Here is a 25307-nt window from a genome sequence, read left to right as displayed (position 1 = left end):
TTATTGAAGTATGGTTGATTTACTATGTTGTGTTAATTTTTACTGTACATCAAAGTGAATCAGTTATACATATATAGACATTCTTTTCCATGATGGTTTAAGGATGTAATGTGATTTTTAAACCTTTTTATGTTGGTCGAATAGAAGTAATATTTTATTCCTTTTTAGTTTTACAGATTTAAAAATTGAAGTAATTTGACAGTGTTTTTGCTCATTCCAAAATAATACACATTCACTGTAAAAATTAAAACAATACAAAAGTATACATGATATGCTGTGGCAGATTGTATTTTCCAAAGGAGGTTGCACCAATACATAGTGCATCCCACACACTCTTATAATGAGATGCTGATGCTTTTCTATCAAGAGGTGGAGTCTAGAACTCAGAGAAGCAGAGAACAGGTTGGAGGGTTTTACTGGGGGCTGGCGGTGGGGGAAACGGGTGAAGGTGGTCAAAAGGCACAAACTTCCGGTTGTTAAGATGAATAAGTTCTTGGGATGTAATGTACAACATGTTGACTAGAGTTAATAATACTGTGTTGTATATTTGAAAGTTGCTAAGAGAGGTTTTAAAAGCTCTTGCCACACACACATAATTGTAACTATGTGAGGTGATGGATGTGTTAGTCTTATGTGTTAGTTAATCATTTTGCAATCTATACACATACAAAATTACTACATCATATACCTTAAACTAATATGATGCTGTATGTCAATTATATCTCATTAAAGCTGGGGAAAAAGAAGAGGTGGGGGTCTAGGTTCCTCACCTTGGACCTGGGCAGACCTTTGTAATTGCCTTTGACTAGTAGAATGTGGCAGAAGCAACTTCCAAGGCTAGGATCATAAAAGGCAGTATGGTTTCTGTCTGCTTCTTGCTCTCTTCTGACATGTATCTTTGGAGCCCTGAAAAGCCATGTAAGAATTCCACCTACCTTAAAGCTGCCACTCTGGAGAAACTACATGGAAAAACCACAAAGGGAAAGAGAGAGACTGCTAGAAGTCCCAGCTGTGCAAACCTTCCCAGCCCAGGCACCAGAAGAATGAATGAACAAGCCTTCAAAATGACCCCAAGCCCAGCTACGGTCTGACTATAATCTGATTATAATAGAACCACCCAGCTGAGCAGCTTCCAAATTCCAGATCCACATAAGCCAGGAGAGTTAATAAATAAATATTGTTGCTTTAGGCCAGGGGTCCCCAACACCCAGGCCAAGGACCGGTAGCGGTCCGTGGCCTGTTAGGAACTGGGCCGCACAGCAGGAGGTGAGCGGCGGGTGAGCAAGCGAAGCTTCATCTGTATTTACAGCCTCTCCCCATCGCTCACATTACCGCCTGAGCTCCACCTCCTGTCAGATCAGTGGCGGCATTAGATTCTCATAGGAGCGCGAACCCTACTGTGAACTGCGCATGCAAGGGATCTAGGTTGCGCGCTCCTTGTGAGAATCTAATGCCTGACGCTCTGAGGGGGAGCTGAGGCGGTGATGCTAGCGCTGGGGAGCGGCTGCAAATAAGATTATCGTTAGCAGAGAGGTTTCACCCCACAGGGGCCATAATAAATCAACTGCTTGCAGACTCATATCAAAACCCTATCAGAGGCTTCCCTGGTGGTGCAGTGGTTAAGAACCCACCTGACAATGCAGGGGACACGGGTTTGAGCCCTGGTCCGGGACGATCCCACATGCCGTGGAGCAACTAAGCCCGTGCGCCACAACTACTGAGCCCATGTGTCACAACTACTGAAGCCCATGCACCTAGAGCCCGTGCTCCGCAACAAGAGAAGCCACCGCAATGAGAAGCCCACGCACCGCAACAAAGAGTAGCCCCCATTCGCAACTAGAGAAAGCCTGCACACAGCAACGAAGACCCAAAACAGCCAAATAATAATAATAATAATAAAATAAAATAAAATAAAATATTTTTAAAAGTGTTCTTAAAAAAAAAACCCTATCAGTGAGTGGCAACTGAAAACAAGCTCAGGGCTCCCACTGATTCTGCATTATGGTGAGTTGTATAATTATTTCATTATATATTACAACATAATAATAATAGAAATAAAGTGCACAATAAATATAATGCACTTGAATCATCCTGAAACCATCCCCCCACCCCACATCCCCTCCGGGTCAGTGGAAAAATTTTCTTCCATGAAACCAGTCCTTGGTGCCAAAAAGGTTGGGGACCGCTGCCCTGGACCATCCTATGGACTATGGCCTCGCTCAGTGATGACTGGGTTTTTCACATTGTCCCCCTTTGCTTTAGCATTTTTGAGATTTCAAGGTACTCACCTAAGCAAGGATACTTATGAGATGTAGGTGACATTGGGAGAATATCAATGCAGTCTTTTCATGCTGGTTATGCTAGGCTACAAAAGGCATTAAGGCCCACCTGGAATAAAAGTGCTAAGAGGGGAAGATTAATCTTGTTATTAGAATTGATCTTCCTAGACTATATTTCAAGATGATCTCAACCGATAATCCCAGGGACCTTCTGCAGGCTCTCAGGAGGTAAATGCTCTGATGGTCCTGGTTGAGGTGCTCGTGATTCACACAGAGGTCCTGAGACCACACAGTGGTGCTACCAGTGCTCCCGGAGGCCCTGCTGCAGCATCTCGCCCCTCTCCCAACATACGCAACTCAGGGTACCACCCTCTTGGTCTGGATCAGGGATGGAAATATGTGGCATGCGTGCCATTATTCTCCCCATCCTTCCTCCCAGCCCATGGCAGACATTGCTAATCCATCATGGTGGCCTTTTCTGAAAAGTCTGAATGTGGTCTCTAAACGCTCCAAAACACAGTACTCCAAATATCCGCCATCTGTCAAATATCTAGCAGAGCAGGTAGATGATGGGTATTTGGAGTTGGCAAGAGCATGACAGTGGATAGGATCCAAGTGAACAGAGATGGGTATTTTCCTCTTCGTCTAGGAACATCTCTCAGGTATCCATACCTGTCACCATCCTTCCACGAGATCTGGTGACAAAGGTCTTAAAGCAGAGGCTGACAACCCTATAGTTTCTCGCCAGGTAGTTCTTCGATGGGGAGCGGATCTCAGGTAGGTAAACTGGATTTATTGCTAATTAATCATGTTACTTCTTCTCATCAAGGCCAAATGCATCCCCACAATCCTTCTGAAAACAGCTCCAGAGGGCCTCTACCAATAACTGTAGATAAAATCTGCTTGCATCCCATCAATGGAGGCTGTTTAACTGGGCAAATGGGAACCTTGACTGAGGACTGGCAACAAGGGAATCGAAGGATGGCTCGGACGCTGCCCTTGTCTCAGCACGGCCCATTTCAAGCTGAGGCTTGTGACAGTGCACTAGCTCAGGTGGGCTCAGGCACAGGGTAAGGGAAGTCCCTGCAACAGAAGGCCCACAAGAAAACAGAATAAGCCACAACGGATGAAGACTGGCTTCTTTGGCCTGGACAGAGGCCAGGGAAAGACTTGGCTAAAGAAAAGAGCAGTTAGGTGGTCCGAAGTTCAATATTCAGTGGGCAAACCCAGCTTGGATATGAGGACCTCAATGAGCAGAGGTTGGGCTAGTATAACTGGGAAGTCAGATGGGACACTGGTCAATTATCTGGATATCTGCCCTGATACAGCAGACTTAACAGCTGTGAGCAGAGTTTGGGGAGCGAGATCCAGCTCCTGGAAGGAAAGGCTGGGAGGTACTTGTCTGTGTACCAAGGTCCTAGTCCTAAAGAGGCACTTGGGTACCAGTCAGGGAGACTCAGGAGGAGGAACTAGACGAAACTGAAGGTCTATTAAAGAAAAAGAAAACACAAGGCATGGAAAATGCTGTGGTGAAGGAATCTCAGAGGGCACGACTGCAGGAGACCAGGGCTGATACCACCAGACGCTGGGTCCCAGGAGCATGACTTTATTCCAAGCCACCTTGGTGAGGCCACAGTTGCTAAGCTATGTCCTGAGGGAGACTAATCCTAGAGTAGGCACCCAGCTGTGCAGCTCTGAGAAAGGCAAAGACAGAAAACAAGGTGAGGCCCACAACTACGTATCAGACTTTACTTCTCAGTGTCCCCTGTTCCCTCCCAGGGCTCTCTGTACCTGTTCATTTTCTCACATGGCTCCTCCTGCCTACAATCCCTTTCCCTCTTTCCAGGTGAGCTGATCCTATACCTTCCAGCCTTTCTAAGCCAGAAATATTTGGTCCTCACTTAGGACACCTCATTTCACATCGTGTTCTGTTTATCTGCTTACAGATTCCCTCCACCGCACTGAACTTGAGACTGTACATTTTGCATTTTCATATTTCTCCACAATGCACAACACAGTGTTAGTAGATTCTTTTTATTAAATGCTCATAACCTTTCCTCTTTCTTTTAGTTCAAATGTCAGCAAACTACAGCCTGTGAGCTAAATTCAGCCCTCTACCTGTTTTTGTAAATAAAGTTTTATTGAGACACAGTCATGTTCATCACTTATGTACTGTCTGTGGCTGCTTTCACTCTAAAACAACAGTGTTAGGTAGTTGTGACAGAAACATAAAGCCTGCAAAGCCGAAAATATTTATTATCTGGCCCTTTACTAAAAAGTCTTGCTAATCCTTGGCCATTTTTAGTAAGAAAAGAGATGTGCCCTTTGGACTTAATCCATTAAACCGCTCACTGCTTTCCCTCTCACCTTATAAAACCTGCAAGCATCAGAATTGTGAGGAGGAATATTCATCATAATATAGAATCTCAGTTCGGGAAGTGTCAGGTGTCAGCTAAGGGCCCTGTAGGAAATTCATCTACAGCCAAAATGTCTAGAAAGTGTCTAATTATCACTGAAAAATAATGACCTGACATTTTAGATTCGTAGATAATTTTCCCTGAACTTGGATAATAGGAACCTGCCATTTGTGTCCACCCCAGCTGGAGTTAGTCTCTCCTCCCCCAAAGCCTCCAGAATACTTCATTCTCTCTGTTACAACATCTATTTCAATTGCCCTTGCATTAATTTCTTTTCATGAGTGTACTTCCAGACTCGGGTTATCAACACCCTGGGGTAAGGAACATTTTGTCCAACCCTGCAGCCTCCATGGAGTTTTCCCAAATCAGGTATTGATAATATACAATTGAATGAATGTCACTAAGACAAACATGAAAAATAGGTTTACAATACATTGATCTTATGAAACCAGGGGCAAACCCTCAGCAGAGATTCTTCATACTATGCTTCACGCATACACGTTTTCAATCCTGTTTTTTCTGCTTATATCTCTGTTTCATGTGTTCATATATGTGTACAAAAAGGAAGTCATCTCAAGAATGCTTACTATACAATAGTGCTCTGTTGTTTAAAAAAAAACACAAGACAAAACAATTCTCTTGAAAAAGTAAATGGCTTGTCTGGGGTCAAGCAATTTTCTCAGGAAATTAATATTATTGTAAACTGAAACACCCTTCTGGACTTCATTTCCTTAACTCTTTACTGTTAAACTTCAGCAGATAATGAATCCCATTTAGCAATCCAAGTGACTGGTGATCCAATAGGCCTCTGGTTTTCATCTGTGTGAAGTAATATTTATAGTTCAGACCCAGTGGAAATTAACTTGAAAAACAAAGCATCTCTAGGTACTTTATCTGCCTTTGTGTACATAAAGGTATTGGTTGCAAGACGATAGAAACACAGCTTGAATTTGCCTAGGAGAAGGGGATGGGCAGCAGGGGTTGCTGGTTCACAGAATCCAAGGAGGTAAATAACCAAATGATGGGGAAAATTGGGATGCAGCAGAGCTTCTGGAACAATGGGAACCAGGGACTGGAAAGCTACCAGAACTCTCTCCTTCTCCATTTGGAATCTCTGCTTCTCTCCACATGCTACCCTCCATCTCGATAGATCAATCTACTCTACCAGGAGGAAACCTAACCTTACACATCTCCTTTTTTCCCTCTCTTTCAAATCTTACAGATCTATTCCTAAAGAGGGACAGTGTCTCAATTTTAATTAGAAAAATCCCAGGGAAATCCTTTGGGCCCAGGTTGGATCAAACCTAACAGGAGATGTGTCACATAAGAAAATGATACTCTTGACCTAGCCATGAGGGTAAAGAGGGAGAGAGGATGGAGGAGAGACAGATCCTAGGAGAAGGGGGCTGGAAGGTTATTGGGTTAACAACTCCATCAATGTTCTTTGCTTTTTTTTGAGGGCATGGGCTGTCCTATTTACAACCAAATCCCTAAGATTCCGGAAAGACAAAAAAGGGCTAGTGAAGATACTTACCCTGGATACTCGACCTCAGAGAAGAGACTTTCATCATAGTAGCCTCAGCTAAAGGCAGGGAGAGGTGAAATGTTTAACTATAGTCAGTGACAGTAGGCTTCCCATCAAAGGGCTTTGAGAGAAACTGACAAGAAGCACCTAACACGTGTAGCACCTGAAATGGGGCATACTGGGAGGGGTCTGGTCTGTTTTCCTAATATGAAAGACTCTAACTACGGACTGCCTTAAGGTTTCTCCAATCCCTGCCCAGGACTGCGGCCAGCCCATGCAGTGTCTTTGTCTAAATCAGAAAGGCACACCTTCGTCGAGGCAGACCCAGCGCCCACCCACTTCGCTAGCACCCTGCCAGGACTCCTGTGTTGAGTGTTGAATTTCAGCTTCCACGTACCCCTCTGCCAGGCACCCTTGGGCAGGGTCCCACCTGCACAAGCATCTCTGGCAGCCCTGGCCCACCCAGAAGGAGGTGCGGTAGGCAGGCTATCCCTTCTCCAAAAGCGAGACTTCCAGCACCAGTAAAAGTGAAGGCTCAGTGGCGGCTTGGGCTTGGTGATGGGAGACAGTAGCAGGAATGGCAACAATGGCTGAATTCAAAGGGCTCTAGGGATGGACGGCCCACTTCCGGCAGCGGAGCCATAGGGACATGGCTGGGAGTGGAGCGGCCGGCAGCAAACGCCGTGGGCTGAGCCACAGCAGAAGCAGAACTAGCTTCCGAGGCTCCTGGAGCGATTCAAGGAGCAGCAATGATGAGGGTCTGTGCACGCTTGTCTCTCCCACTTACAGAGAGCGTTGTTCTTTACATCAAGAATTAATTAATCAAGAATTTACATAGCAGAATGCCTTGACAGAGATGAAACTTTTTTATCTCCTTCAAATACCATATGATATCACTTATATGTGGAATCTAAAATGTGACACAAATGCACTTATCTACAAAACAGAAACAGACTCACAGACATAGAGAACAGACCTGTGGTTGCCAAGGGGGAGGGGGGAGGGGAGGGAGGGACTGGGAGTTTGGGGTTAGCAGATGCAAACTATTATATACAGAATGGATAGAAAACAAGGTCCTACTGTACAGAACAGGGACCTATATTCAATATCCTATGATAAACCATAATGGAAAAGAATATGAAAAAGAAAGTTATTCATGAATAACTGAATCACTTTACTATACAGCAGAAATGAACACAACATTGTAAATCAACTATACTTCAATAAAATAAATGTTAAAAAACATTTTTTGGCTCCTTTATTTTTACCTTTGAAACATTAAAAATAACTCCCCTTTGAAGGGGGTGCTTGTGTAAGGATTTAAGGAAGCTGTACTTAGAGGAGGTAATATGAGTGTTTAGGAATGCCGTTTTTAATTGGGTTGGCCCAAAAGTTCGTTCGGCTTTTCCTGTACCAGCTTAAAGAACCCGAACGAACTTTTTGGCCAACACAATATAATGTTGTATTCAAAGTTGTAGGGTAGCCCCTCTTCAAAGAGAAGTCACACTCCCATTGTCCCCAAAGAGGGAACAGTCAGTCCATTTAAGGTGGGTGTGCAAAAGAAAGGCACTGGCACCCTGAAGCAGAAAGAGAGGGAGGGAAAATGATCAAGGTCAGGGTCTGGGTGCGGGGGACACCAGAATCTGGGTGTGCCTTCTGATACCAGCTGGAGATCGGCATTCACCCTGGAGGTCCTGAGCACCATGAACCTGGGCAATCACGGTGCAGTTCTGCTGCAAATGGGCATCAGGCCAGTGCCTGAAGCAATGGCCAGAATAGAGGAGCCATCATCCCAGCACTGCAGCCCAGAGAATAAGTGCCCAGGCAGTCTGCCACTGTGCTGTTAGAGCCCCATTTATTTTTGTCTTTCAAAGGAGCCGCCCATCAATTTTCCAGTCACTGCATGAGTCAGAGTCTTGTTCCCCAAGAGTTGCTGCAACGCCGCCTCCATTCCACCCTCTTCCCCCACTTCCTGGACTCCATCTGAGACGCCCGTCACCAAGACTGTGTATGAATTACGGGCTGGGCTGGGTCTCATACTCTGACGCTAGCACAGAGCCACAGTGGGCAGGGAGATGGGAAAGAACTGGGCCCTAGTTATGTGAGTATGTGACAAAAAGTGATATTCAAACCATTGAAGAAAATAATGGATCATTTTATTTTTTGGCCACGCTGCGAGGCATGTGGGATCCTAATTCCCTGACCAGGGATGGAACCTGCATCCCCTGCATTGGAAGCGCAGAGTCTTAACCACTGGACTGCCAGGGAAGTCCCAAGAACGGATCATTTTAAAATGTTGGGTAAACTGACTTGTAATTAGGGGAAAAAATATTAGCTCATTACTTCACTGCATCTAAATAAATACAGACAGGCCAAAAATTTAATGTAAACATTTTAAACATAAAAGTAATTTTAAAATAGGAAAAATAATAAGTAAATAATGTTGAGTACAAACAATTGGAAACTTCTGTGTGGCAAAAAATTTTAAATCACATATAAGTTTGAAACATAAGTGACAAACAGGAAAGTAATAAGGCAAAAGGCGAGGCAAAGGCTTTCTATTCATAATATTAAAAGAGCTCATACAAAGCACAAAAAATTAAAACTTCAATAGAAAAAAATGGGCAAAAGTCACAAACAGGTAATTAAAATGCAAATGGCCAATAAATATATGAAAAAATGTTCAACCTCACTAATATTCAAAAGGCAAGTTGAAACAATAACAAGAGAATTTTCACTGTCAGATTGACAAATTTTTAATTGCTGAAACTCACAAACTGACGAGGTTGGAAGAAATGTGTACTTCGCGCTTTTTTTTGTGGGCATGTGAAATAGTACAACTTTCCCAGAGGGCAATCTGACAAGAAGTATCAAAGCATAAGATGTATATACTCTTTGGTGCAACAATTCTTCATGTGGGACTTTAATCCAAAGAGATTATTACACACATTTGAAAAGATGTATTCAGACTTCACCATTTTGAAAAATGAGAAACAACCTTAATGTTCCTCCATAGGGGCTATTTAAGTAGTTGTGGTACATGCATCCCTGGACTACTCTACAGCTCTTAAAAAGAATGATGTAAATCTGGGACTTCCCTGGTGATGCAGTGGTTAAGAATCTGCCTGCCAATGCAGGGGACACTGGTTCAAGCCCTGGCCCGGGAAGATCCCACATGCCGTGCAGCAACTAAGCCCGTGCGCCACAGCTACTGAGCCTGCGCTCTAAAGCCCGTGAGCCACAACTACTGAAGCCCACACGCCTAGAGCCCGTGCTCTGCAACAAGAGAAGCAACCGCAATGAGAAGCCCACGCACCGCAATGAAGAGTAGCCCCCGTTTGCCGCAACTAGAGAAAGCCCACACGCAGCAACGAAGACCCAACACAGCCAAAAATAAATTTATAAAAAATATAAAGAATGATGTAAATCTATATTGACACAGAAAGATGACTTCAACTATTGATTCTTTGAGGATCATGCCATTCAGTCATATCAACCACTGTCCTTCCTCATCAGCAGTTTCTGATAAATCTCCCCTTATTAATCATAGACTTTGGCACTTAGTTCAGTCTTCCAATTGACTATCATCCAAGGTGACTTAAATATCTGTATGGACAACCCATACCCTTTCCAGTCTCAGGAATTCTTGAATTCCTCATTTACAATACAATACAGTTGATGTTACTCTGTCGTCACCTACTTTCTTGGCCATGGTCTGCACAAATTGCCCCATCTCTAAAATTACTAAATCAGGCGTCCCTCTCTCTGACCACATCCTCTTTTCCTCTCAACTAGCCTGCTCGATTCTCATGGTACATTTGTTTTTCTTTTGCTTCAGATCTTCTATCCACCCCTCTAGTCATTGTAGACTTAATGATTGACCATTTCAAACATTCTCTTGCCCGTATTTTAAACTCCTTTACCTCATTATTCTCCCCATACCTGCTGCAAAATCTCCTGCCCTTTGTGGTTTGGATTATCTGTTCTTGTTGTTTTTTTCATGCCCTGGCTACCAAGCAACACTAGAGTATCACACCCTGGAAGGCAGGTATCACTACTCATTGATTCACTAATTTCAGCTGGGCCCTTGTCATGAGTTCAGTTCCCACAAAGGCAGAGCCTGAATCAAAGATTTGGATGCAAATGGTTTATTTGGAGATAATCCCAAGTAGAGGAATGAAGTGGGGAGCGAGAAGAGGAGAGAAAGAGGGAGAGAGGGATAGAAATAGAGAGAGAGAGAAGTGGGGCTGGGGGAGAGGGACCAACACAGGGCATGTTAATGAGCAGATTACCACCATGGGCAACTGAAGCTCAGTTCCACCGGGACCTCCAAGAGACTGTGTAGAGCCACTCCTTCCTCTCTGCCACTGGTTGAGGACTGCTCTCAGAGGCATTAAGTCCCTCTCATTCCAGGCGGCCTCGTGAACAGGTCACACAAGCTCCTAGCCAGAGAACACCCTCGGGCAGAGTTGTAGGTGTTTGTGGTAGAAAGTTATCAGCACGTGTGCACCAGAACTGTGAGTGTCAGGGGATGTTGGTGGGTCACCAACCGCATATGCTGCAGCCTCAATGTGGCCCTGCCCCTCCCACTGCCCAGCTGTGTGTGTTTGTGGACCCACCACTGCAATCAAGACACAGAACTATTCCATCACCACAAAGAGCTCCTTATTTGCAACTCTTTTTACATGTTTCTTTCTTTTTTTAAAATTCTCATCAGATCCTTGAGCGAAGGGACATCTATGTTATTTGGTTTTGTGTTTTCAGAGTCTCATGTGGGGCCTTGCTCTTAGAAGGCACTGCTAAATGTTTGTGAAAGCAAGGATGGAAGAATGAAGAGGGATTCTATCTATGGAGGCCAGGGACAGTTGCCTGGGATCCAGAACAGGTTATGACAATGCTTAGCTCCAAACCAGTGGCCAGGGACCTGAGGACAGAGGCCTCCTCCTTGGATTTACCTCCTGTTTGAAGAACATGTTGGCAGATACAAGAAGAGTAAGAACGGTGAGGCTCTCCCCACATTAATTCCAATAATCACATCTCTGCCTGTAGTAGAGAAGGACTTTCTCAATCCAGTACCTTTTGTGGGAATCTCTCACATCACACCACATGGCCACTTACCCACTCCACCCATCTGATGCCTGCCCTGCTCTGCCTCACATCACTGGCACATCCTCTGCTTGCTGGAAGAATCAGGAAGACCATCCTGACCTCATCTGGTTTGCTACCTGGCCAGCATGTGGGGCAACACTTGTCTCAAGGCTCAAGGAAAGTGTTCAGTCCTAGGGCATGATTTAAAAATTTTTTCTTAGTAGTAATTGCTCTTGATAGATAAGTAATATTTTTGTTTGCTCAGTAATTATTATAGTCAATAGGAAAACTCTGAAGCTGGGAAGAGAGAAAAGCATAGAAGAAAACAGCTAAAGAAACTGCCTAGACAATTACACATACATTCACAGCTATACACACCCTATATAGAACATGTGTGTGTGTGTGTGTGTATCATCAAGTTACTATTCCTATTAGAAGGAGAAATAAGGGAATATTTATCAAACATGATCCATGTTATTATAATAGATTTTAATCAGAGCAAAAGTCAATTTGTGTTCCCTTAAATAGCATGGTTAAAGCCTCCAAAATGAGAAATATTAGCTTGGAATCTCTTTGTCAGCAATGAGCAATTTGTGTTGTCTAGTCTGCAAGTCTCAAAGGGCAATTATTTGATTTCCAAGTCTTAACCTCGTTTATCAGTGGTAGTTTATAAACTTGGTGTAAAGATTTGTGAGCTGATGTCATGCTTACAGCAGGGTGTTTTGGAAATGGTCCAAATGGGTATTTTTTTTCTTTTTCCTTCTTTTTTTTTTTTTTTTTTTTTTTTTTTTGGCCACGCTGCATGGCATGCAGGATCTTAGCTCCCCAGCCTGGGATCAAACCCATGCCCCCTGAAGTGGAAGTGCAAAGTCTTAGCCACTGGACCACCAGGGAAGTCCCTGGAATTCATTTTCGATGGAGGAAGGGAGAGGCATGGAATTAAGGCAATACTTGGCTCCATCATCTGGGAAAATTGGGGGGGTTTGGAAGTACAGTGTGTCTTGTCATTAAGTGGAAGACCCACTGATCTCATGTCAGAGTGTGTTTGATTTTAAAGATCGATGTTCGCAGAGAGCACATACGGGATGGACATGGTTAGAAGGACAGGAATCTTGTTTAATTCACTGGCGTTTCCTCAGTGCTCAGAGTAGTTCTTGGTGGATGGTGGACTCTCAGAAAATTTTTGTTGAGTGAATAGTCAGTACTTACACCGCATACAAGGGAGAAAGGACAAATCAATAGGTGTTCAACTATCAACCAACCCAGGGCACTCTGGGTAATAATGTCACAGCTCAGACTTAGCCACAGAGCCTGTTGGGTCACAGCAAAATGAAAGAGGATTGAGAGAGAAACAAGGAGTCAGAAGAATAAGGACAGAGGGGACAACCAAACCAGCTCGGGAAACCATCTGTGGTTCAGGGCCAGCTTGGGTTGGGTTTGGGCAAGTTGGTCCAGTCTGGAGGGGAGGGAATGACAGCGTGAGTCCCAGTGACAGGCTAGAATCAAAGTCAGGTGGATGGAGAACATTCCAGTCCTAGCAGAACCTAGTCAGTGGCTGAAGATATGAGAGAAAGGATTTAGTCTTATAGGAGAGGGATCTGGAAAGAGCTAAGAAGGGTGAAAGGATCCAAACACCAGCAAAGTACTAGACTGCAGGACAGTGGAATGGAGATCCACCCAAACTTACTGGGCTGACCTGGCAGATGACTGGGGAAGGCTGATATCTGGTGGGTCCACATGGATGTCCAAGGCGCCTGGTTTTCTAGGTCATTTTCTAATCCTGAAGGTTCACCAACTGATGGGCAAGGGCTCATATTGGAGGCAGGGCTGAACCTACAGGTAAAGGGAAGCAGATCAGCCCCTCACTGTGTGCTTCCATGGTATCCTCAACATGCTTTGGGGTAACGCTCATCACACTTGCAATTCCTTCAATGACTTGTGTTTCTTCCTGGTGCAAGGGGCTGTTTTACTTTTATTATCACTGTATGCACAGCACCAATACTTGGCACATAGTAGGCACAAAATATGAGTAAAAGAAAGAGCCAGGGCCTCTCTACAGAAGAGGCTTGGGAAAGCAGAGACAGACTCTGAGACTTGGCAGACTTACATCCCGGCAGTATTTCTCACCCCCTCCACCTCTTACGTCCTTGCAATGGTCAGACTGGCATCGAGAAGAAGGAAGGAGACTAGTCATGGCCAGCCTTGCAGAGTAAAGCTCAACAAGGCAGCCCAGAATGTATATATATCTATGTTTTGGGTTAGCCAAAAAGTTCGTTCGGGTTTTTCCGGAAGATGTAAGATGTTACAGAAAAACCCAAACGAACTTTTTGGCCAACCCAACATAACTGAGTCATATTGCTGTACTGTAGAGACTGGCACAGCACTGTAAATCAACTATACTTCAATAAACAAATACAACAAAACAAAACAAACAAACGAGGCACCCTGGCCACACTGCCCCTTTTTTCCTGAGCAGCCCCAGATTTTCTGTTGCAGTTATATACTTTGCTCTTTAAAGAATGTATTTTCATGCCAGTATTTTCTTCTACTTTACAGCAGAGAGCTAGTAAGACAGTATGAGTTTCAAGGAGAGGAAAGGTGAGGAGCAGAGAGAGGAAAGAGAGAAAGAAAAGGGAGAAATTGCTAAGGAGAAGCAAATTGGAAATCTCTGAGCTATTTTCCATATTTCAAGAAACAAGTAAAATCACAAAATCTCCAACTTAAAGACTGCTGAGACTAAAATATCAAATTGCTTAGTGTTTGATTTAAATTATATCAACTAAGTTAATCTCTCTGGGTATATCATGCCAATTAGAAGTATCATTTGAGAATTCTATATGAAAGTGATTTGTAATAATGGAAAACAGAAACATTGTTACTTAATAAATACAATTTTGTAGACAAAGTTTTTTCAACTATAGGATGAATGGAGGAAGATGTAATTAAATACATGGGGTCCTAGAGTACTCTTATATGGTTTTGGGAAACAAGACATTCATCGATGTGCCTGACTGAAAGATATTTCTCAAGAGCCACATGTTGAATTAATAAACAAACAGATATCTAGGTTGTAGGCTTAAAAAAAAAAAGAAGAAGAAAAGAAAAGGAAGAAATTAGGATACCCTAGTACCACTTGCGCCAGGACAGGATAGGGATTGCTGATGGCCCACCCCCCAGTTACTGCCCCCATCCTACCTACTCCTGACTTCCACTCTCCCAAAACACTGCAGCTGCAGCAAACTGCAACCTCGGGAGAGCCATCCCAGAGACAGCGGGAGCCCTGCCCTCCGCATCCCAGCACAGCACCCACCTTTGTTCTGAGGCCTGACTTCCCGTACCATATACACTGCAGTTCTGCTCTCCTGTGGTTACTTGACCTTTCAGGGCTTTTTTTCTTTGTAGCATAAGCATCTCAATCAGTGAGACAGAGCTGGAAGGTCATACACTCTACAATGCCTCTGAAACCAAAGCTAATAAATAGCTGAAAAATGGGTGAATGCTGGGAAAGAAAGACTCTGTGTGTGTCTATGTGAGATTTTAAACTAACGGGAAAATCATTGTAAATAGAATTCCAACAGGACAAAATCCTATCCAACAGGAAATTGTAAATAGTCCTAAGAAATAGCAAAGAACATAAACTGTTTGCAGAAAAGACTGAGGGATGACATCATCACCTCTAAAAGGACTCGGTGTCCGAAAAAAAAATAAACTGACCCATGAAGCAAAGAGATAACAGGACCATATCTGGAATGTGGGATTCTTTGAGTCATATTTTCATAGCAAGTTAAAAAAAAAAAAAAGGATTTCAAGCATGATTCTAAGAGGGAGGAGGGAAAAAACAAACAAACCAAGTGAACATGAAGCTTCTATTCTAGTGGAGTGACAAGTAATAAACCAATAAACAACACAGTATATAATACAGTGGCATGTAATAATAAGCACTCTAAAAAAATGAAGTGATGGAATGCTTTTTTACATGGGATAGTAAGGAAAGGCCTTTATGAGGAGATGGTATTTGACAAAGATCTGAATGGAGTGAGGACACAAATAGTGTGGCTATCTAGGGAGAAGAGTATTCTAGGCAAAGGAAATAGCATATGCAAATGTCCTGAGTCAGGCACATGCTTGGGGAGCTCCCAAGAGAGCAGGAAGGCAAGTGTGACTCAAGAGGTGTAAGGAAAAAGGTAGGAAATGAGATCAGAGAAGTAGGCAGGGGCTGGACCATACAGAGTCTTGTAGGTGTGATGAAGACTTTGGATTTTGTTTAAGATTAGCCGTAAGCCCCTGGAGAGGGTTGAACAGTGACGTGACATTATCTGACTTATGTGTAGAAGGATTGCGAGGGTGAGAATGAGAGCACAGAGAGTTGTTGGGTGACAATCATCCAGATAAGAGATGATGGTGCCTTAGCCTGGGTAGTAAGAAGACACTGTATTTGAAGGGAGACATTATAATAGCCTTGTTGTCAGGTTGGTCACAAGGTGTGAGAGAAAAAGGAAGCATGGAAGTATTTGTTCTGAGCAACTTGGGAGAATGGTGTCACCATTCACTGAGGTGAGCATCATTCAGGAAAGAGCCATTGGGGGAGGGGAGGTGTTGAAAAGTTTGGTCTTGACTGGTTAAGAAGATGTGAGATATATATATGTAATGGAATATTACTCAGTCATAAAAAAGAATGAAATAATGCTATGTGCAACAACATGGATGGACCTAGAGATTGTCATACTAAGTGAAGTAAGTCAGACAGAGAAAGACAAATATCACATGATATCACTTATATGTGGAATCTAAAAAATAATACAAATGAATCTATATACAAAACAGAAACAGACTCACAGACATAGATAACAAACAAAGGTGGGGGGAGGGATAAATTAGGGGTATGGGATTAACAGATACAATTACTATACATAAAATAGATAAGCAACAAGGATTTACTGTATAGCACAAGGAGCTACATTCAACATCTTACAATGGAAAATAATCTGAAAAAGACATATATAACTGAATCACTTTGCCATACACCTGAAACTAACACAATATTGTAAATCAACTATACTTCAATAAAAAATTTTGGTCTTGGACATGTCAATTTTGAAACACAAATTTAGCAGGCAGTAGCAATGAGATTTTATAGTGGAACATTAATAAAAGTAGTGACTACAGCAAGTATTTCCGCGACAGGTTCGAGGGCCTGTGTGGGGACAGCAGGAGGATAAAATAGGAGCCACCTCGCAGGCAAGGAGAACCGAAGGTGAAATGGTGGCCAGCAGTTCAGAGGCCCTCGTGCACTGGTGTCGGGCACGGCGTTAGCCAGTCGACAGTGGTGGCATTTGGGCAGGTAAGTGAAGGGGATTTCTCAATTGGGTACAAATAACTCCAGTGTCACACTTGTTTTCACCCTGTCTATAGATTCTGAGACCGAGGGTGTGAGGCAAAAATAAATCACTTAATATTTCTAAGCCTCTTATTTTTATCTGTAAAGTAAGGAAGATAGACTAATAATACTAGTAAGAAAGAATAATTATTGAATATTTTTCTACATGCCGGACCCTGTACTAATTATTTTACAAGGACTGTCTCCTTTAAATTTCACAATAACCCAGAAGACAGATGTCATTTTACAGACAAGGAAACTGAGATTTAAAGAAGTCAAGGAACTCTCCCAGGGTCACATAGCTTGTAAGCAGTTAACGGACAGAGACCAGGATTGAACTCCAGATAGTCTGACTCTAGAGCCTGCTGAACAGTTTGACATTCAGCTCTCATGCCCTCTTAACATAGGATAAAAATGCCACCTCACATAGGTGTTACATATGACAAAGCACCCCTGAGAAGCACCGGCATGTTTAATTCAGGGTGCCTAAGGTAGTAGTAGCTGGCCAGCCTCAACTGGTGTGGTGGGCTGAATGGTGCCCTTCTGTCCCCACTGCCTCCTCCCCATGACCATTAGGATGTCCATGTCCTAATCTCTGGAACCTATGGCTGCTACATTATATGGCTAAAGGAATTTTTCAGATGTGATTAGATTGGGGACCTTGAGATGGGGAGATTGTCCTGGATTATCCAAGTGGGCCTGAAGGCAATGTGAAGATGGAAGTAGAGGAAGATTGAGATTTAAAGATGCTATGCTGGGACTTCCCTGGTGAACCAATGGTTAAGACTTTGCCTTCCAATGCAGTGGGTGCATGTTCGATCCCTGCTTGGGGAGCTAAGATCCCACATGCCTTGTGGCCAAAAAACCAAAACATAAAACAGAAGCAATATTGTAATAAATTCAATAAAGACTTTAAAACTGGTCTACATCAAAAAAACTCTTTTTTAAAAAAATAAAGATGCTATGCTGCTGGCTTTGAAGATGAAGGAAAGGTCCATGAGCCAAGAAATGCAAGAAGGGACTTCCCTGATGGTCCAGTGGTAAAGAATCCACATTCCAATGCAGGGGACGCACGTTTGATCCCTGGTCGAGAAACTAAGATCCCACATGCCGCGGGGCAACTAAGCCCACGTGCCACAACTACTGAGCTCGTGCGCTTCAACGAGGGAGCCCGCGTGCCACAAACTACAGGGCCCATGCGCCCTGGAGCCCACGCACCACAATTAGTGAAGAGAAAACCCCGTGCACCACAACTAGAGAGAAGCCCAAGTGCCGCAACAAAGAGACCACGCCACAAGGAAAGATCTCACATGCTTCAACAAAGATCCCATGTGCTGCAACTAAGACGCAATGCAGGGGCTTCCCTGGTGGCGCAGTGGTTAAGAACCTGCCTGCCAATGCAGGGGACATGGGTTCGAGCCCTGGTCTGGGAAGATCCCACATGCCACGGAGCAACTAAGCCCGTGTGCCACAACTACTTAGCCCACGTGCTACAACTACTGAAGCCCATGCACCCTAGAGCCCGTGCTCCGCAACAAGAGAAGCCACCGCAATGAGAAGCCCGAGCACAGCAATGAAGAGAAGATCCCACTCGCTGCAACTAGAGAAAGCCCGCGCACAGCAACGAAGACCCAATGCTGCCAAAAATAAAAATAAATAAAAATTAAATAAATTTTTAAAAAGCAATCAATTAAAAAAAAAGACCCAAATGCAGCCAGAAAAAAAAAAAAAAAAAAAAAAGGAATACAGCTCTAGGAGCTGGAAAAGGCAAGGAAACAGATTCTCCCCAAGAGCCTCCAGAAATGAACAGCCCTGCTGACACCTTGGCTTAGCTCACTGAAACCAATTTTGGACCTCTGGCCTCCAGAACTATGAGAGAATAAATCTGTGCTGTTTTTAAGCTGTCAAGTTGGTGGTAATTTGTTACATCAGCCATAGGAAACTGATACAACAGGGCAGTGTGGCAGGCATGACAGCTATTGGCGAGGGTGATGTAGAATTGGTGAGGTGGTGAAAGTCCCTGGATGTCTTCAAGGGTAGGACAGTCTGTGAGAAAATGCTAAGAAGTAGCCTCAAGCTTGGGATGGATGTAATTTCTAACCAGCTCATAGAAGGCTGTGCTTCCAGAAAGGTCAGGAACTGGTTTCCCACCATGAAAAGGTATGTTGAATCAAAGCAAGTTGTGCGCTGCCCAGACTTTCTTTAAGGTTAAGGACTGACACACCTGCACCAGGTGAGATTGGATCCCAGGCTTTGTGGGTGAGGAATGGCACCTTGGCTTAGCACCCAGGACCGTGCCTTGTACATAAAGGGACTCCAGTAAAATTGTCCTTTGTTTTCTCCTGGACAGTGTGGCTCAAAAACAAGAAACACATAGACATACAGATACGTTCTCTTTCTAGATTTCTAAATAAAGCCCTGGGGAAAAAATGACACATAGGGAGTGGTTCTGATTCTAAGGAAATTCATGCCATTTTTCATGCATAGCCAGACTCATGAGCATTCTGCCCATAGAAGGAAAAAATGTCAGCATTAGCAAGAACAAGTTACCACTGTACCTGATTTATCGCTGGCTCTGGGGTAACTGCAAACATATTCCGTAATAATTTCATTTTAATCAACCATTGTGTGACTAATTTAAACACCAATACACTACCTTTATTTTTTGGAATTAAATTAAATTAATTAATTAAGTTATTTATTATTTTTGGCTACGTTGGGTCTTCGCTGCTGCGTGCAGGCTTTCTCTAGTTGCGGCGAGCAGGGGCTACTCTTCGTTGCAGTGTGCGGGCTTCTCATTGCGGTGGCTTCCCTTGTTGCGGAGCACGGGCTCTAGGCACGTGGGCTCTAGAGTGCAGGCTCAGTAATTGTGGCACACGGGCTTAGTTGCTCCACGGCATGTGGGATCTTCCCAGACCGGTGATCAAATCCATGTACCCTGCATTGGCAGGCGGATTCTTAACCACTGCACCACCAGGGAAGTCCCTACACTACCATTTTTAACAGGACTATCTAAATTTCCTAAAGTTGTTCCCTGTAAAGTCTGCTTGCCAAACACTGGGAGTATTGCTGATTTTCTCCCAAGGAAAGCATCATTCACAGAATGGCATTGTATCATTTCAGAACTCCAAGGTTTTTAGAAAGCTTCAAGTACACTTGGTTTGAGTGACATTGAACATAATGGGTTTTGGTACACAGTTATTAGAATTCACAAATTCAACCCCAGATACCTCATTTTTACTATTAATTTTTTCCTGATTATTAAAAACAGTGCATGTCATTGTAGAAAATTTAGGAATGCAGAAAATTGTACAATAGGAAAATACAAATCAGCCATAACAGAACCACCTGGATACAGAACTATTAGCATCTCACTGAATTTTTTAATATATTTTATTTCAAGACAATTTTTAAATGTTTATATACTAATGTGTGTGTGTTTTCTTTTTACAACTTTCAGAACATACTGAAAAACTACAACCTGAATTTTTATTGTATCACAAACATTCTCCCAGGTCATTAAATATTCTTGAAAAAAATCTGAGTTTACTGGTTGTATCACATGGATTTACTATACTTATTAATGATTTTACATTATTGGATTTTAGATTGTTTTTCCAAGATTCAATTATGAGTCTTGTACTTAAATATTTGTGACAACTTCTAATCATTTCACTAGCTAAATTCTTAGAATTACTGGGTTAGAGGATAGTAATTTTTAAAGGTCCTGATACAGAAAGGTAATAACAGTTTATATTTCCACCAAACTTATACCCATTCTGAGTATTATCTTGTTTACATTAAAAACTAAGACTCAAGAACAAACAGAAAGACTCCAACAGTCATAAACATGCACATGTCAGATCGTAAGTAAATCTACCTTTCCTGAACAGACAACTGAAATTTCCGCCTGAACAGACAACTGGAATTTCTAGCAGAATTTCACATTTACAGGCAGTTTTAAAAAAGCAATGTTTTCCTTCTTACTTCTTTTCTGGTGTGTGTGTGTGTGTGTGTGTGTGTGTGTGTGTTTCCAATGAGTGTCTATAACTTTTATAATCAGGAAAACAAGTCCTAAGTTAAAAACCTGAGGATACTCAATAGTTGTACAAAGACTTGCTGAATTAGTACACCTATTTATATACATCTTTCAGTAATAGAACACAATCAGAATATTTGCTTTCCTTACATGTCAAATGGGATCCAGTGAAAGAAAGACTATTTTGTGTTTGTTATTTTTGTTTGTTTAGTTTACCAAAAAGATTTTTAACAGAAAGAAAACAATGCAACTGGAACAGTTAAAAGAGGCACTGCCTTAGATAGTGTTGCTTGAGTTTCTTTGCTCAGAATGGAAGGGAAAATGATCTTTTTCTATTAAAAATCCTAAAAGACTCCTTTGCCCCTCCACCTGCCCTTACCTCTTCTACCATCTCTTTTCTCCTCTACCCATCAGACTTTTGAAAGTTGTCTACATTTACCGGAAGGCTTCGCTTCCTCTGTCCCAATGGTTGGCTCTGTTCCAACCATTCCGCTAAAACATGATTTTCAAGAGCAATCAGTGACTTTCTATTGAGAAATCCATTGATTACATTTTGTCCTTATTTTAGTGGATCTTTCTGCTGAATGTATTGCTGGAGACTACTTCTTCCTTAAAATTCCCAACCCTTGGCTTTGGTGACACCATATTTTCCTGAGGCTTCTTAAGCCCTTCTAATCCTTTCTTCTTGGCCAACTTCCTAAGCTCCTCTTCCACTGCCCACTCCATAGGTCTCGATATTCTCTCATTTTCCCACTAGTTCTCTTCTCTTTTTGCTCTACGTGTCCTCCCTGGCAGACCTCACACACTCTTGTAGTTGTAACAGATACCTGAATGCCAAGTCTCCCAAACCGATACCTCCCTAAAGCCTCAGACACACAAATCTGTCTGTTCAACTTATCCATTGAAATCTACCACCTCAGACACTGCCAGTGAATTGACTGAAATTGGTCTTTGACTGTGACTTTTCCTCCTTTGTTAATCGTATTGCTTTCTTTCACTTAACTTCATATTTCGATTTTCCCTTGCTCAATTTTTGATAATATGCCTGGGTGATTAGTTAGAATGATTTCTCAACATTATAAAATGCTGTGGAAAAATACACATATTTGGTGTATGTGGTTTCCCAGTTTTCAGCAATACAATAATCATTTTTCATTAGGAAGATATACTTTTTCAAAGACTTGTCCAAAACCATATCAGGTTGCCTTTTGGTGCAATAAGCAGGAATTTATTAAAGTGAAATATAAAGGCATGCTTGTGCTCATGTGCCTCTGACCAACATATCTTATTCAGGTTGGGTGGAGATTGGCTGTGTTTTCTAACTCAAGGAATGGACTTCTTATGAAAGGTCATCTGTCTAATGCATCCAGCCTTGTCAACTAAAAGTGCTAGCCATCTTATTTCTGTCTGTTTGAAGCACTCCAGCATACATAGCTCTAAGAGCTGATAAGATATTCCATGCTGTAAGACTCCAGTAGGATAAAAACTTCCCTCTATTCAGAACTGCTTTAAAAATTCTGACCTGTGAGAAAAAGAAGAAAAAATCCTGGACAACAGTAAATTCAACATCATGTAAGGTCTGAATGTTAATAATTCACTTTAGTTATTTGCATATATTTAGCACATCATTTGACGACTTTCACATGCCTGCTACAGAACGCAGCATCCTTTTGCCTTCAAGCCAAGATACATTTGGATGTCTGTAGACCTACTCTTCACTTTTAGGAGGAAGAAGATTCTTTAGAATCCGGTCTATTCATGTGTGTGTAATAAACCATCTTTCCTAGTCTTCCTTTTATAGCCTATTAACATAAATGACCCCCACCCTTTATTACTATCCCCCTTCTAGGAGACATGTAGAGTTTCTCTCTTGAGTGAAGATCTCTACTCTAAGTTGGGAATTGACATTATTATGCATTTGGCAATGTTATTCATTCAGTCAGTCAATAAATTTTTTTGAACACTTGCTATGTTTCAGGCATTGTTCTGAGAACTTCAGATTTGGCCTTGAAACAAAGAGACAAGGTCTGTTCTCATAGACCTTAAATTTCTGGGGGGGGTGTATGATTTCAGTCAATTAAAAAATTGAGTGAACAAGATAATTTCAGGTATTGCTATGAAGAATATATAGCCCAGTAATGTGCTAGAGAGTGTGGTGGCAGGGGGGGCTACTTCAGATTTGATGCCAAGGGAAGGCTCTCTGAGCAGGGGGCCTACAAAGGTAAGCCACCCCTCCCACTCCCAGCCTAGTCTGACAAGGAGGGATTGAGAAAAACTAGCTGAACTTCCCTATGAAACACACTAAAAGCTTTCTCAGTGACAGTGGGGATGGGAAGTAATCTTAGGGAGATTCTTTGATGTGAACTGATATTTTTTCTTCTTTTCCCACTTCTCCTGACTGGAGCCAGGACAGATGTCAGAGTCCTGGATTTCAGGGAGCAGGCACAGTGTATCTGTTTCCTAAGGCTGCCATCATAAATTACGACAAGCTGGAACAACGGAAATTTATTCTCTCACAGTTCTGAAGGCTAGAAGTCCAAAATCAAGTTGTTAGCAGGGCCATGTTCCCTCCAAAGACTATAGGGAAGGATTCTTCTTTGCTTCTTCATAGCTTTTGGTGGTTGCCAGCAATCCTTGGTGTTCCCCTTGGCTTGCGGCAGCGTGACTTTAATCTCTACCTCAGTTTTCACATAGCCTTCTCCCCTGTATCTCCTCTGTGTCTGTTTTTATTAAAAACTAAATATTTTTAATAAAAATTCCCCCTTTTTATAGATACCAGTCATTGGATTTAGGAGGACCTACCCTAACCCAATAGGACCTCATCTTAAATTGATCACATCTGCAAAACCCTACTCCAAATAATGTCGTATTCAAAGGTTCTGGGTAGACATGAATTGCGGAGGAGGGGAAAGTATTCAACCCACAGCAGAGAGTCAGCTGGAACTGTCATCAGTGGGAGGAAACATACCCCAGTAACTTGATGTCATCCAGGGACTAAAGAAGAAGGAAAACTGCGGGGACCGCCTGAGAGGCATGGTCTGTGGAGTCTTGGAACACTGTTATTTGGTATATAATTTTAACTTTGCTTCCGGTGTCATCAATCCCTTCTGTCATCCTCAAGAATTGAGTTAGGTGTGGCTGGGCCTTTGGGCCTCGGCGGGAGGGCACCGGGGCTTCACCTCCAAGGCGGGTCCCCGGGTAGAGGCCGGAGCATCTAGGCGGGTGCTGAAGGGCGGCGGGAGGTAGAGCGGGCACCACACATGACCCACACCCTCCGCCTTATCCCCCCCCCCCAGGGAAGTGGGCCAGATCCTGGAGCCGCTAGCGCTTGCGGACTTCGGCAGCGGAGAGGCCGTGGCACGGCCGGAGAAAGCCACCGCGTTCGCCTACAGGCTCTGCGCCGTGGCCACGGGCCGGGTGGGGCCGTGCAGTCAGTCCTGGAGGAGGGAGGTCTGTGCTTAAGATCCGACAATGTGGTAGAAGGCAACTGTGCCGAAGAACTGCTACAAAACCCCCGTCGAGATGTGGAGGAGTATTTTGTGCCCCCCCCCCCAGGTCGTATCTCTTGGCCAAAGCTAGATGAAAAAGAGCCCCTCTCACACCGCTGAGTACCTATTCTGCGAAGGGGTGCCCTATGAACACGTGCAAGTGCAACGACTATTTTGTTATGATGAACACGAATGTTCATTCCCGCCAGTCACCTGAAAAAAGTGATGGTTAGGGGTCTTTTAGTAACTAACTCTTCTGAAGACAGAATTGGGAAAGGTCTAGCCAAAACAAGGCAAAGAGTCCCTGATGCCAATGGAAGTAGAAGGTATTGCCAGTTTCCAAGAAAATGGATCAAGTGTTTACTCACAGGCTGTTCAGTATGGAAGGCTTTATCCCCTCCCCAAAAGACCGTCTACCAAACGGCACTTAAGTGAATTTTTCTACTTCTGTAACTGTTAGACATTGCATCTGATCACTATGTGACAGCCTGAGTTGTCTCTTTCAGTTGCTGTTTCCATCGACTTGAGCAGCCTTTTATCTTTACCGAACACACTAAATTTGTTCCTGGGTACCCACTGTATTCCAAGCAGAGGGCTGACTTTCTGCTGAAGTTAAAGGAGTGAGGAGGCAGCTTTGGGAGGTGATGTATATGCTTACAGCCTTCATGGTTGTGATTTCATGTGTGCGTACTTAACCCCAAACTCACTGACTTGTATACATTAAATAAGTACAGCTATTTACAGGTCAACTATATTTCAATAAAACGGTTTAAAAAAAAAAAGAATTGAGTTAAATTTGTTAAACCGCCAAAGCCTCTTAGGAGTTGCTTCAGGAGATGGCTCAGAGTAGTTGAGTCCATGATTAAGCAAAGTGGGTGAGGAGATCACAGCAGCCCAGAGAGGCAATTGCCACACAGAGGGTTGATCAGCAGTCTCGACCTGAGATGACAGCAAAAACCAGGACTACCTGGGTGTCCTCAGAGATGTCTGGCGACAAAATCTTTAATGATGCAGGCTTCATTCACCCACCCAACAACATTCCTCAAATATCTGCCATATGCCAAGTACATTGTTGGTGTTGGGAAAAATGCTCA

The 25307-nt window shown here is 43.1% G+C and overlaps 1 pseudogene; it reads left to right on the top strand.

Moving 5' to 3' along the window:
- Window positions 1-3260: 3260 nt before the first annotated feature.
- On the top strand, window positions 3261-24333 carry LOC118902054 (annotated as a pseudogene).
- Window positions 24334-25307: the final 974 nt, after the last annotated feature.

Source organism: Balaenoptera musculus, chromosome 10 (genome assembly GCF_009873245.2).
Source record: "Balaenoptera musculus isolate JJ_BM4_2016_0621 chromosome 10, mBalMus1.pri.v3, whole genome shotgun sequence".
NCBI lineage: Eukaryota > Metazoa > Chordata > Mammalia > Artiodactyla > Balaenopteridae > Balaenoptera > Balaenoptera musculus.
The sequence above is the reverse complement of the archived record's forward strand: the minus strand, read 5'-3'. Positions and strand labels throughout refer to the sequence as shown.